A 14993-nucleotide genomic window follows, 5' to 3' on the forward strand; every position below is an offset into this window, starting at 1 on the left:
TATCAAGGACAAGATGGCATTCATCATCATTACAAGCAAATCAGAGTCATATTAAAAAAGAAGAAACTGATAAAACAGTAAAAAAAACTGATTAAATGTAATAAAAAAGATGCCTCAATTCCCCCATTTGTGATGCAGCCATTTATGTGACAGAAATAATTATTATAAATTGCCTACATGAGGCATAATTATGCAGCCATTTAATATTCAGTCATTGTCCAGAATGGCTCAGCTGCTGTCTGCACTTGATCAAGGCTTGGACTTCCCTATTGACGGGCTCCAGCTTTAGCATGGGTTATAAGATACAGGCAGCAGGCTCATATGGTTTAAACCCTGTCAACCTCGCTGTAATGACAACACTGCTGGAGGATGCATACGGTCTTTACACTCAGTCGCTGTCTGTCAAATAAATAGTTCCAGGACTTCACCACCCAGCACCTGGTTTCTACATACAATGTGTTGATTGATCAGCTTTTGCAACATTGATAAGCGTATTTCACTGTTTCTCCCTGGACATAACACACAGGTATAAAACAATAGGCCTCTTTTAATCTATATAGCCGTTTTCATTACCACATTATCACTGTGGCATTTTCTTATTGAATATGAGACAATGTGGGGCAGAAACAAACAACACTGGTGAGAAGGCCTGAGTTTATTAACAAGCTGATGCCACCTGCCACAGTGAATTAGTCCGGCTTTCAGTGTTTATAGGAAACGTGACGTCAGTGTTTGTGTTTCTGAGAGATGGTTTATGGGCTGGAGAAGTGATGAGTTATTATATTAACATTCAGCTCTCGGCCTTTCGGCACTGAATTGAAGGAAATGTGACGTACATGGGTGTGCCTGAGTCTTCACACACAAATATACAGACTCCTGCTTCATGTTGATTATTTCAAATAATCAAACCGAATGAGGCAAGAATGTCTCGCTTTGACCTGTTATATCATTGATAGTGCAGTTTTGCCCAGACAAAGGGAACAATAATTGATTCTCTTTCTGAATGAGGAGGTTAATTGATAGATTTATAGTCTATCTCCAGTAGTCCAATCCACTGCCTGACTCTTAATCATTTTTTATAACATTTCACATTTCAGGATATAAATTCTCTGTGGTAAAAGGAAGTTGAACTCTCCTGTTTGACCCTGTTAAGTTTAAAATTAGCCTGGACGTGGAAGTATATTTATAGGCAGCATTTGCATTGCTATGCGTCCCTGTGACACCAGACACTACAACTAAATGGTTTCCTTGCGTCAGAGGAGAACCTACAACACACTTTGTCACTTTTGCGAGATCGGCTATAGGCTGGTACCGTATGGACGCGCAGCCCGGATCGGTAACACGTTTATGGGACACATGTGACAGGGTGAGGCGCCTCCTCCCTGTTTGTCAGGTTAGAGGAGGGCCGTCTGAAGCTGGAAAAATGGGTGACTTGATATGAAGTTTGACAGGTGCTCTCCACCAGTGTCTTCAGCTTCTTTACACACTGCTGACACCTTTTTGTGCCCCACATGGTTGTCATTTCACTCAGCGCCACACTGCCACATTAGTGTATTGATAAATAGCAAAGAACTCAAGTCATCCAAGTGGAATTAACTACAACACAACAATGATGAGGACATACTCAAGAAATGCATATAAAATGTCTAGGGTAATGAGCTAAAGCAGAAATATTCACAGTATGAACTTGTGATTGTTGGAAAAGGAAAGATAGGATAGAAAGGGTTGGTAAAGGAAATAAATAAGGACAGATAGAAGAAGCACTCAACATAACACAAAAGAAAGATAAAAGAGATAAATGAAAGAAGGATAAAGGAAGAAAGGCGGGATAGAAAAAAATAAAGAAATCAAAGGGGAAGTGGAAAGAAGGAAGGAAGGAAACAATGAAATCTGGAACGATAAGAGACAAGGAAAGAAAAAGGAAAGGAAGGAAGGAGGGACAAAAGTGGCTGTATATAGGAAGAGAACAAAGGCACTGAAGGTAAGAATGAGTTCGAGAAAAAAGAAAGACTGATAGAAAGGTGAGAAGAAGAAAAAAAGATAAGGAAAGGTCCAGAGGAAATAAGCTAACAAGGAAAGAACGAAAAATCAAAGATAAAGAAAGGAAAGGGACAGCCAGAGGGGAAAACAGAGAGTAAAAAACAGAGAAGGGCAGGAAGGACATGATGAGTGAAAGGAATCAAGGTAGACAGAACACAGATAGATGACAACAACAACAAAAAAATTAAAGACAAAAGTGGAAGCAAGGAAATAAAAAAGGATGGAAGAATAAGAAGACAATGACAGAACGAATGAAAGTCTCATGGTAGAGCTTATCTTCTAAGTTTGTTGAATATTGTGGATTTAACCGTCAAGTTTCCCCCTGAGAAGCAGAAACACAGTCCGTTCAGCTCTGGCACAGATTCCCTCAAACAAAGGAAGAAGTCAAACACAGAACAAACTCAAGTCTGAAATTCCAGACTTCAACACAACCGATTGCACATTGTTCAAATCCAACACAATTAAACATAATGAGCTCAGCAGCGTTACAGGGATCCCGGTCAGTTCAGTCCAGCTCTGTAACAGAACAGCTGTGCCCACGTAGCACGAACAGGCTGAAGCTGACCTGACCTGACAGCTCTCAGATCAGCTGACCGGACTGAACTGGACTTGGTTATTTTGTCCGTCGACGACGACGTGGAGCCAGATGTTTTACTTGACCTGGTTCAGCTCATCTGAATGTCAACATTTTTCTACAGTCATCTGTTGCTGGACAAGGAACAAAAGGCCTGAAGGAGCTGATAAGATCTGTTAGGAAAAGTGTTTTTTGGAAAGTGAGTAGACGAAGATGACAGATTGAAACCAAACACAGGAGAACTGAGATGATTATTTCCAATAGACTTCTCTGTTGCTTATTAGGATGGAGTTTTTTTTGGTGCATAATCAAATCCTAGTTTTTGGTCTCTGTTGGGTTTACAATTAATAACATTAGCCTATCAAATCTCATGGTATCCATCATAACGCCATGTCAGTATATGTTGATTTTACAAGAAAAACATATAAACACATGTGTTTGAATAAACTTAACTTATGTTTAAATTAAACATTATAAACATATGCATACATGGAAGAAATACAGTATAGATTTTTAATATGTGTACATATACAGTACAAATCTTATTTCATGTCATTTATAAACTTGAAAGAAGATGTCTATATGTGATGATAAGAAATTACCTTATACAAAACATATATGGCAACGTCCTAATTGTTGTATATGTCATATATTACATTTCTGTATCGGCTTAGACTTCACTTTGACATTGGTGCTCTGAGCTGGTGCTAGTTTGCTAATTCACACCAAAATCAAAGTGGATGTAAGGCTTGGAGATGAGTTGTCCAATAAATGTCTTTGCCTGTTGTCATCTCTGGGTTATTCACAGCCAGTGCCACACTGAAATATACCGAAATATACACTTTTATACTGATGAGCCGAAACACTATTGAAACTTTAGAGAAAGTGATCAAACCAACATTCGATAGAACAGGCGGTAGACATATGTTGGGCAGAGTCCTGGATCTTTTCGTTCTTTTGGGTCACCCTGTCTTTCTGACAAACCTCTCCCACTCCAAGTTTATCAAAAAAGTGCAAAAGGACACAGTTTATGGCCTAAAATCAAAGTGCAAAAAACCTCTCCGCTTAACACAATAAGAGCCGGCAGCATTCTGCAGTGTGACGGTGGCTCTGCACGACAGTCTCTATCTTTGATTCTTTCATGTGCTGCCAGAGGTTCTTGGAGTGTCTGAAGCGTTGGCTGCCCACACTCCCACAGGGGCTGGCGGCTCGGATCGCCCTCATTCTCCCACGTAATAAAGAGACGGCTCTTCCTGACCAGTTCCTCCCATTTTTACAGTAAATCACATTTTCTCTCAAAGCTTTTGCATCAGCTTGTGAAACCCAAAACACAAGGGGCTTGCTAACTGTAACATATCCTTCATTTTCTGACTTACTTTAAGTAATGGGTCTTTGCAAATGCTCAGTTTATGTTAGTTTAAATGCTACGTATTTCACAACTACAACTTTTAGGGCCTATGTATGGAGTTTTTCTGTCTACTAGTGACTAAAAAAGACAGAAAATGTTGATTTTAAGATGAAAAAAGTGCAACTACTGTATAACACTGGTAGATTCATTTTTGTTGCTGGAACTAAACTTGGGTCTGCATCTTTTCACTAACCTTTAATTTGGGCATGTTTTGGAAAGTTTATTTAACTTGTCAGTAAGTAAACAAAACGGTTGAGATGCTCGTCTACAGCTTCAACACAGTTGTATACCATCATGGTTTAGTTTACATCTGTCTTTTCAGTAGAAGACAACATATTTACATTAGAGCGACAAAGCCAACCTGATATGTTAGATACAGTAAGGTGATTTGTCGAGTTCACACATGGCGAACACAAACTGCTGAGATCCATTTTCCAATAAACCACTTAAATATAGCTGCTTTTTTTATTCCCTGCTAATTTCTCTTCCCTTTCCTATTGTTTCTACAGTGCTCTGTCACTTCCTTATTGGACCCACGGCCGTAAAACTGTCACAAATTGTGGAAGTGTATGAACCCACCTAGAAGGGACATGAAGGTTTTTTACCACTTAAAAGTATTACACACATCATTAAGTGATCTCATTCATTTTTATTTACAACAAGGGTTTGTAAGAACTCAAAACTGATGTGTTTGTTCATGTTAACAGCAGCTGTAGCGCGCATAGTTTAATCCGATTATTGCTGCATCTCATCTGAATCCTCTCTGTAAACTTGAAAGTGGAGAAGAAGGAGGTCTCTTCATTAGAACAAAAGGGAAGTTAACACCCTGTTGTCAGTCCCATCACGTATCAAAGATGATTAGGTCCATATGTGTGAGGGAAAAGAAAAACTCATGTGCGCCTGTGTGAATCTGAACCGAGCTGCTGTTTTTACAGGCAGTTTGTTTGGCTTTTCCCCAGTATCGCCTCTTGTGACGCACATGCTTCGCAGAAGATGGGGAAACTTCATGCCAGTGGCCGGTGTGTCAGCATCTTACTCAGCCTCCCAACTGAAGAGGAGTCACAGGATGCTGTAGAAACATCTGTAAACATCAGGTAAAAACCCAGTGCTGCTGTGACACTGAGCTCTTTTTTAAACAATTCCCAGGAAAAGCTGCTCCTAATCTGCAGCCGCCTCCTCATGGACTCGGAGTCATGAAGAAACAGAGCTACAAGGATCTTTTTTCATTTTTATTAATCACCAATTTGCTCCTGCTTTCCTGAATTAAAATCTCCCATAAGCCCATTACGTAAATGTCTGATGAGAGCGGCTGAAATCAGTGTCATTAGTCACATATGATGTGGTTTGGACACAGGAAGATACAGGATCAATAAAATAAAGGCAGGGGACAGAATCATTATAATAAAGCCAATAAATGAGCACACATTATTTGAAACCAGACATTTTTTGCTGAAACAACAAACACATAACATTACGAGCACCGCCACAGCAGGACCTCGGGTTATTTTTTAAAGCTGGAACCATATTGTCTGACTGGATTTCATTTTAACTTTGCTCAATTTGGCGTTTAATATCTACAGAGGCCCCGAACACAAGAGGCATCCATGAGTGAAAGCACAGATCTTAAGGGAAACAGGCTCCGAATCCAGATGTTTGCAGTCTGTGTGCCATCACAGTTGTTCTGTATGGGCTTGTCCTTAGGGGCCGTCCTACATATCTGTTGACTGATTTTATACAACACATCACTGTTCAAACTTTTCCCATTAAAAACTGTAGTTACTGAGAAGGATATTAAGACATTTGCAAGATCTATCTATTGTTTTCTATTGTTCGCCTTCACCCACATCACACATTTGCCTGCTGTGTATATTTTATGAAGCTTATGAATCAAATCCAACTTCTTGATTTCATTATGAACTTGTTGGGTTCTTTGTATTTCATGAATCTTTTTGGCCTGTGGCTTTTACAACATTATCATCAGCACAACTGAACATAGATTTGAATATGATCAGTTTTCCTTTATTAATACTTATTTATTTTTTTATTAAATCAAAATGTGTCTCAAGAAAAGTTCAGGACCATTTTTCTCAGAGAATTTTTGCAATTTCTTGGGAAGTGCGTCAGATGCAATGACATCCTCAGAGAGTACGAATCATACCGAATCTTAAACGTGTGTGTCATGTCTGTGTGTTTGGGTTTGACTGAGTTACAGAGTATGATATCATGCCTTCAACAGCAGCATTCAACAGCAATGGAAATTTCAAGATATGACATTTAATACTCTCCATGAACCACAAGCTCAAACTTCTGACCTGGATCTCCCATATACAGTAGAAGGAACATGTTTTGTGAGAGTCTAGATTTAGGACCATATAAGAAAGACAACGTGAAAAGGCGATAAATTATAAATAGTTCAACTTTGTTTTTCTGTAACTCTGGATAAAAAAGAAATATAATCTGTTGTCTGCTGGGTCTAAAACGAGACAGATAAAGGGATTTTGAAAAACAGACTAAATGGAAATACTTCAAAAATAATTAGATTATTTTAATGACTTTCCGTAAACTCCTTACAGATAAAAACATCTTCATTTATCAGCCTCATTCCTGTGATTAAAAAACAGACTCGTTCATTCTTTCCTGTGTCTTATTTGTTGTTTCAGGGACAAACCTGGCAACATAAACCATTTTTCCCCTCTGTCAGTAAATTAAGTAAATAATTTGAATGGATCAGGGAGGAAACGAGAAGGTGTGTCTGACAGCCCCACAGAGGTCATTTAACAAACACAATGATGTCATGGGAAGTAGCTTCTTCACAGCGTTTGGTTTCCTTTTCGTCCGAACAGCTGAGCTACTAAGTTGGTTGTGAGCTGAAACTCTCCTGCCCAAGTCTCGTAAATGTCCAAACTCTCTCCCACGCTGTTGCCACGTCTTTGCATGCAGTTTATGAACCGTTAACCTGCAACAACATGCTCTCTACACAATGTGCTATTGTTGCCCTCAGCGAGAGGAAGGTCCACTCAGAGGCGGAGGTTTCGGATCATCTTATTTACTCCTGATCAAAATATGATGTGCAAACAGTCCCACATCTGTTTCCAACAAGTTTCGGTTTCAGCATCAAGCTCTGGCTGTCTAATTAAATTTAGGCCTCTCCCTGCACACAAATCATTGGATTCGATTTTTTTAACCTCGGATTATAGGTTTTTCATGGCCACGAGGACAAATTACACTGCCAAAATACAAACTCAATGAGAGTTGTATGTTCCCCAATCATTTCAAGTGCGCCGTGACCTTTAGCATCTTAAGACTTTAGCTGTGCTGAGAGGACGACAATCTTTGGTCCAGACTGAAATATCACAACAACTATCAGATGCACGGCCATGAATCTTTGTACAGGCATTCCTGCTGCTCAGAGGATGTTCTCATCTGACCTCAGTGACCCTCTGACATTTCCTCTAGTACAACCATGAGGTTTGAACAAATGTTTTGGTGAATACAAGATAGACTGATTGTCGACTGATAACCTATCAATGTTCATTAACAATACAAAAATTGTCCAAAAACTGTTGGTTTATGAGAAAATAGCTCCAAAGCTACATCATATCACAAAGATACAAACAAAATACAGCTGTTATTTTGTGTTAAGAGCCTATACCCCCCCCCAAAAAGTCTCCGTTATAGTCTCTGTTTCAGTAACGGAGTCCATTTTCTCAAAAAACTGCAAGCTTTCAGCCTTATAATTGAAGTCTGATACGACCTTGTTACACCCTTCTGGTGTTGGAGTGGTGATATAAAAGATTGAAATCTGATGCTATGCTGTAGCCGTCCTGGCCTGAACTTATTCTTATCCTTATTTCTTTTTCATCTGTAAAGCAAACTAAACCCGATATGTGCATGAAAACCTATCTTTACTCTCCTTTAGTGCAGGTCAAAAATAAAAGCCCCGTGACTTCTTGCAGGATTTCACGCGGTAAAGTGATGAGAAAACATCGTATCTGAACCACTGAAGCGTACAGTTCAAATTTATGGGACATTTTCAGCAGCAGAGCAACCAAACTGCTGTGAAAATCCTGCTTTGTTCTGCTTTCTGCGCGTTGGAGCCGTGGCCCCATAAACCAGCAGGCCACCTTCCCCTGGATCCCCGTCAACAAGGCAACCAGACCCGTCCACTGCCGACCCCTCCACCTCCCTTTTCACTCTCCTAAGTGAGTGTAAACAACGTCACTGTGGGCCCAGGAGGAGGGTAGGAGGGTAGGAGGGTTGGTGGAAGGGGGTGGTGGTGCTTGTTTTGAGGAGATCTTGGGGTTCTGCTTCGGTTTTTATCAGCTGTGGACACATTCCTCTGAGTGCTGCCTGGGGAGAGAGCGCACAAGCCGTTGTGATGACGTACAGGAGACAATAGCGAGGACTTGGGTTTTACAACTCCCTGCTGATTTAAACTGGGTGTGAATGTGGGCTGCAGCTCAAAGCACTGAGGCGTTCAAACCGAGACAAAGCTGCGAGAAAACAGACACAGAGAACAACTTAGGCCGTTAATCAGTCAGATATGTTTTCTAATCACCAGAGCAGAAGAATGAATTCATGGATGGATTTAATTATGTTTAGTTTAGATGTTTGAAGAGGACAAATTGGAATTTTTAATGACTGATTTTCAACTATTGACCACGTGGCTCTGAAACAGCTGTTTAAAATGATACAAAAAATACCAAATAACACCCACTGCACTTCAAGTACGTACCCATTGTTCCTGCTAAAACACGCCTTTTCTATTCAGTCAAAGACCAATAAACCACAAAATTAAAAGAAATCCTTTAATAAACAAGTGGAGAAATGTAACGAACACCCCGCATGGAACAGTTAAGCAGTTAACATCCCATCACGCTCTGTGGTAGGTACAAAAACACCGAGCAGGCCCAGCTGATTCTGATTTGTTTCAAGATGGCAAGAGGAGAAAAAAACACAGTGACTTAAAGTGGAACAGTGACAAAACTGACATCTGCATTTACTGTAGATCTACGGGAACAGGATTGAGTGTGACGCTCATGCATTAGTGTAATATGTATTCCTCAGGAGACCAAGAATTTCAATGCAGGACGAGATCAGACAGGATCAGCAACAACAGTCCATCCACAGCTGGTATGATATTCAAGGATGCACAGTTTGGATCCACTTGTCGTCTTTAAAGCAGAAGAAAGCGGAATATTTGTGTTAATATAAGTCCTAAATAGTCAGCAATCACTTACATAGAGTGTTTGGTCTGAAACACGGGTCTGTCAGTCACTCTGCTCTGCTGTAAGCCGAGGAGAAAACTTTCCTTGTATCCTACAACCTTTATCCAATGAGGAGAGAGAACGGCATAAAGGGGCGGTCCTCTCTGTGTGTGCAGCCAAGGGATGCGCGTGCATGTGGTGACGTAGGGACGAGGGCGGGGACTGCTAACTCCATCGCCTGACAGAAAGTTAGCCAAAACGACCGGATCGCTTACTTCTGCTTTAATGAATCCTCTTTATTCTGTGATGAAACCTTTCTCTCCTGTTGGGAATGATCTCATTCCATGGATGAGCACGCCCCTGAAGGTCACAAGAGGTCACCGATGTTGATGTTGTTGCATTGAAGCCGTTACTAGCTGTTGTTTTTCCCAACAATAAAAAAAACATTGGGAAACAAAGAAATTATTTTATATTTAATGCCTCATTAAATAACCAGGCTCTCTATCACAGATGTCATCAGATAATATTCATGACGTCCTGTTGAGCCCTCCTCAGGCAGATCTGGGACTGAATGACAACACATGTGGGTCCTTGACGAGAGGAAACCATGAACTCTGGGAGGAGCAGGTTCCCACACCCAGAAGAAGAGACGCAGATCGCTCTAACACAAACAGTCCAGCACTCAGGAAAAGGAAAGGGCTCTCTTTGGGCCTTTATCAGATCTGCAAGATCCTCGGCCCGTCTGTCACCCGCTGCTGTCCGAGAGGCTTGGGACCCCACCCACCCTCCCTCTTCTTCGTCATGTGGTGAGATGATATGAGGCCACTCGGTGCATCATCATCATCAGACTCCAGGAGCTTGGATATAGAAGGAAAACTGCAAAGCGATGCTGAAATTTAACCCGTGATATGTAGTTTTTTGTGTATTCCTGCTTATGCCATTTGCTTTGTGGTAGAGTTTTCCTAGTTTTAAATCAGAGGAGAAAAAGTTGCATTTCATTAAGATAATAATCAACAGAAAGACACTGTTGAAAAAGATAGAAATAAAGGCCAATGTCATAGTAATGTTGAGAAATATAGCCAAGAATGATTGATTGCTTTTCCCCAAAAATTCAAAGCATGAAAAGCATTTGTAATCTTGCCTTTATGAAAAACACTACTACTACTACTACTACTAATACTATGAAATTGACCGTTATTTCTAGGCTATTTCTTGACATTTTGATGCAATTACTTGTTATTTCTTCGCTATTTCTTGACATTATCATGTAATTGGTGACCTGTAAATTAAAGGGTTACCGAATGATCCTTTTGGAAAAATTTTCCAGTCCAAATTCTTAATACTTAAATATTACAATGTGACGAACTTATATGTTTGACAATAACTGAGCACTTGCGCAATCGGGCCTGCAGGCTGTTATTATAGTCTTGGGGTGTTATCCATAACTCACAGTTTTAAAAGGAGCTAAGTTTTGTTATTGCTATTATTTATTAGTTTTGTTGAGAACTTTTGCCATTGTTGTTGTCTTCTGTGCAGCTGTGATCTGACTTGTGACTCAGTAGGCTATCGGAAAGTGGCGTGAATCCAATAGGGCTGGGCCTAGCTAGTTAGCATGCTAATTTCAGCAGAAGTAACAAAGTGAAAAACAAATGAAATAAAGTTTGATACTGATCTTACAACATTTCATTTAGACTGATAAGTAAACATCTGGTAATGTTGATGTTAGCCATGTAGCAATAACACAACTTGAAAATCTCTCTTTTAAAGGCTCAACTCTAATGTCAAAAAGCAGGTTTTGTATTTGTTATTGCCATTTCAAATATTTTACATAATCAAGAATAAATTTCCATCTTTGATGCATTGTCTGTGTGTTTTAATTCACTCGGACATAGCTGCTGACACACAAAATGAGTGATTGAGTATTAGGGCATAAATGCTAGGGAGACAAAATATGGTCAGATTTTTATACTCAATATTATGAAATCTTAGAATAATTTCAGTTCCCTTTGTTGAGTCTGTTTCTTGTCAGATTTTATTATAATTATTTACTCTTAGAAAAATCTTGGCCTCAGGCTGTGAACTAGTCTTCTGTTTGGGAAAAATGAAAAATGAACCAAAGAGACAAGTCGAGTCCTCAGCTGTTGGATCCACACAGTGTTTGGGGCGGAGGGGTGGAGGTGGAGGTTGTGGGGGAGTAGGGGGAGGGTGGGGGGCAGCGCAGCAGGAGCTTCCCTCAGCTGTCTCCTGGTTATGTATCAGCACCTCCTTGCTGACCTCATGGAACATCTCTGCAGTAACTCAAACAGTCTGAAGACACAAAGGAGACGGGGGATCACGTTAACCCCCATCATCCCCCTTACACCCCCCACCCCTCCCTCCCCTCTTCCCTCACTGCCCTCTGCCCCACAGGCCACTTCAGGCTGGACTGAGTTTTTCCTGCAGGAGACACGACTCGATCCCCATCTGAACTGAACATGAATGGGGTAACGTAACCAGAGCTGCTGTGTTGTGTAACTGTAACTGAGAAGCTGCGTTGAACTTATTCACTTTTATTTATCTTTGTTTTTCCGTCAGTAAGAGTGACACAACGTTTTCTTTTTTTTCCATTACAGAGGAAACCCGAGTTCACACAATTAGTAACACAATCAACATTAAAGTTAATTAAATTAAACCAGTGATAGAGTTACTCGCCGGAGTTTCATATATCTGGGAGCTGTGACTGACGCACGGAGCCCGACAACAGAGGAAATGCTGTAAAAATATGAAAACAGTCGTATGGTAAAGAAGCCTCAATGTATGTTAGAAACAAAACTAAAGAAATATGAGTTAAATATGAAAAATTAAATTTGACTTGATGTCACATAGTTCACACATTGTGCTTTTACCCTAATGGAGGATCTGCAAAAAAAAACATGTGCAACAAGTCGTTTAAATACAGAAAACATGGAAACCTGTTGCCTCCATCACGCTACATGCAGACCCCAGCCAGTATTCACAATGTTTCCTCAATTAACCTGTTGTCCTTGCAAGGAAGATGTGCAAATGAAGATATAATTTAGTGTGTTTTATTTTGTCTACTGTAATTAGTTTGTGATTCACTTGATATTCCAGTAAACCCATAGTCTTAATGGTATTTTATTCCTCATCTTCTGAGCTTGTTTCTTGCTCCATGTTTGACTGATGGAAGTGACGTGAGGTCAGGTCGTTGTGATGAGACGAGGATCACCACAGGGCTTCATGCCCGAGAGACAGAGCAGGAACATTAAGCAGAGACAAAAAACTCTTAGAGTCCTCGGGATCTACAGCCAAACACTCCTCCTGCCTGCTGGATTTGTCAACACCTCTCCCTGCTGTCTGTCTCCAGGTCCTGGTGAGGCGGAGAGCCGGACTCCCTGGCACCAGAGGGAGTCTGGCGCTGCACAGGGAAGATCTGTATCTCTTCAAGATGAGCAGGAGAGACTCCACCCGAGAAGCCTGGTATACACACAGACAAACCCATCACATCCTCTGAGCTAATCACTGCCCGACACCAGCACAACACAAACATTTCCCCGGACACAGACACCAGTCTTCCTCTGACTGTTTTTAGCCCTCAGTCCTTTCTGAAAACTGACAGACTGACACAAAACATGGCTTCTCTTGGTCTCAAACAGGGCTGGTGCTCTTGTTTTTGTTGATATCAAATCATATTTACAGCAAATACACCCCTTGCCTTGTTTTTGTGTCAAATAAAGCTGTCTAAACTAAAGCACACAACTGGAATGTTAAATCTATGACAACATGCAAACCAGTGTGCACAAATAAAATAAAGTTGCACACAATTTTATTGTTCATTTGGAGTCATAGTTGATTAAATTTTAAATGAAAAGATTCATATACCAACAACTCATGATGTTTAGATAATTTACAACTGTCTTGTCTTATAGTTATTGTGTTTTATTTGCACCAAACAAAAATCACCTCTGTAAATCATGAACTCAACATGAGGAAGGAGCAAAGTCAAGAGTCAGTTGGTTTTAATAAGCTTTATTTCCCATGCATAAAACCAAAACAAATGTAAACTATTAATAAAATAAAATACTGGAACCAGCCTATAAAATCTGACATTATATCTAATTTACATAAATAGGACCTTTTGCCTTCATTTCAAATTAAAAGAACTTGTGTTTACTTCACTGCAAACTGATCCTAAAATGAGAGAAAACTTTATCACCCTGTCTATCTAAGTCCTCCAGTAAAATACTGCTCCTGGCAGCCAACACAATATGATAATGCTTTCTGAATTTGCACGTGTTCTCCTTAGTTGCAGTGTGTGTTGAGCTCTCAGGGCCACCGTACAGCAGTGATAAATCTACAAACTGGATTTTGCCATGTAAATCCCATCTGTTCTGGCTCTTAATCCCCAAGTAACAATGTTTGATAAATTAAACATGTATCACGTTGCATGTGTGAGGATAAAATATAAAAGACTGCACCTTCTTTATTTCCCCATGGTGTGATACATCAAGTTCAGCCTTTTTAATAGAAGTAATCTAGGTCATAAATTGTATTTATGAGACAGAGTTATGTCCCCCGGAGTTTTCAATTTCTTTCATATGAATGACAGAAAGTGTGTGACCTTTAATCCAGATTTATATAATATAATATAATGTAAATCTATTTGAAATATCCTGATTGTTACATGACAACCGGTCAATAATCATGAGCCTGTTATGACACTGTGTTATGAAAACCCTCAGAGTGGAAATGATTCAGTGGCCGCTGCTTCCAGTGTGCTGCAGAGTGCACTCGGGCTCCTCCAGATGCTGATTTCTGGAGCAGGACCAGGATCAGTGACGCACAGAGGTCATCGTTTTTCACAGTGGGATTATTCGTCAGCCTGACAAAGGGCCCCCCCACCCATCTATCCACCCTCTTCTCACCCCCACCACCATCAGTTCTCATCCTGAGGCCGGGGGAGCTGTGTGGAGGTCAGGCAAGATCGGGGTCAAGCCATTTGCCTCTGACATCAGTTTCCTGAACATATAGAGGGATTACAGGCCTGGACATCAAGAGAGGAGTGAGGTCACTCGTTGCTCTGCAGATATAGTGTGTATATAGCTACATATGCTGCCCACCCTCGCTGGATGTAACACACCAGCAGGCAGGAAACATCACAAGTGCCAGAATTTGTTCTGCAGGCGAAGCTGGAGCAGATTAGTCCTTGATTTAATGCCCTGCATGTTTATGTTATGAAAACTCTTTCTTTTAGAGAAGAAACCCACTGTGCTGCCTGTTGCTCATGTTCTCCTGCTGACGTTTTAGCATCTAAGTTTGGTAAATGAATAAAGTTGCCTAATATTTAAAACTATAGAGATTTGAGTTGAGAAAACCCACAATAGCAGATATGTACCAATATTGCTTTTATAATTTGGCAAATGGCTCTAGAGTCTAGTGCATTAAGTACTGTATACTAAAACGTCCATATAAGTCCTTAACTGATATCCATGATCCCAAACTGATTCTATGTGGACAAGTACAAAAAGCTCATTTTAAATTCAAGTCGACATATTTAATAAATGTCTATTAAATACTGGTGCATCTCTAAAGAAGCGTGTTGTCTTGCATTTGAGTGTCTTACTGTACTGTAAACCAAAGCAAAAAGTAATCGCATCGTTCAGACTCAGATTTTTCCAAAGCCATCAAATGTGTTTGGCTTTATGTAAAATAAAAGGCAGAGGACGCAGTTTTAGCCTTCTGGGAATAACTTCACATGTTTGCAAAC

Source organism: Trachurus japonicus, chromosome 8 (genome assembly GCF_045865225.1).
Source record: "Trachurus japonicus isolate A0001 chromosome 8, Traja_1.0".
In the NCBI taxonomy this organism is placed as follows: domain Eukaryota; kingdom Metazoa; phylum Chordata; class Actinopteri; order Carangiformes; family Carangidae; genus Trachurus; species Trachurus japonicus.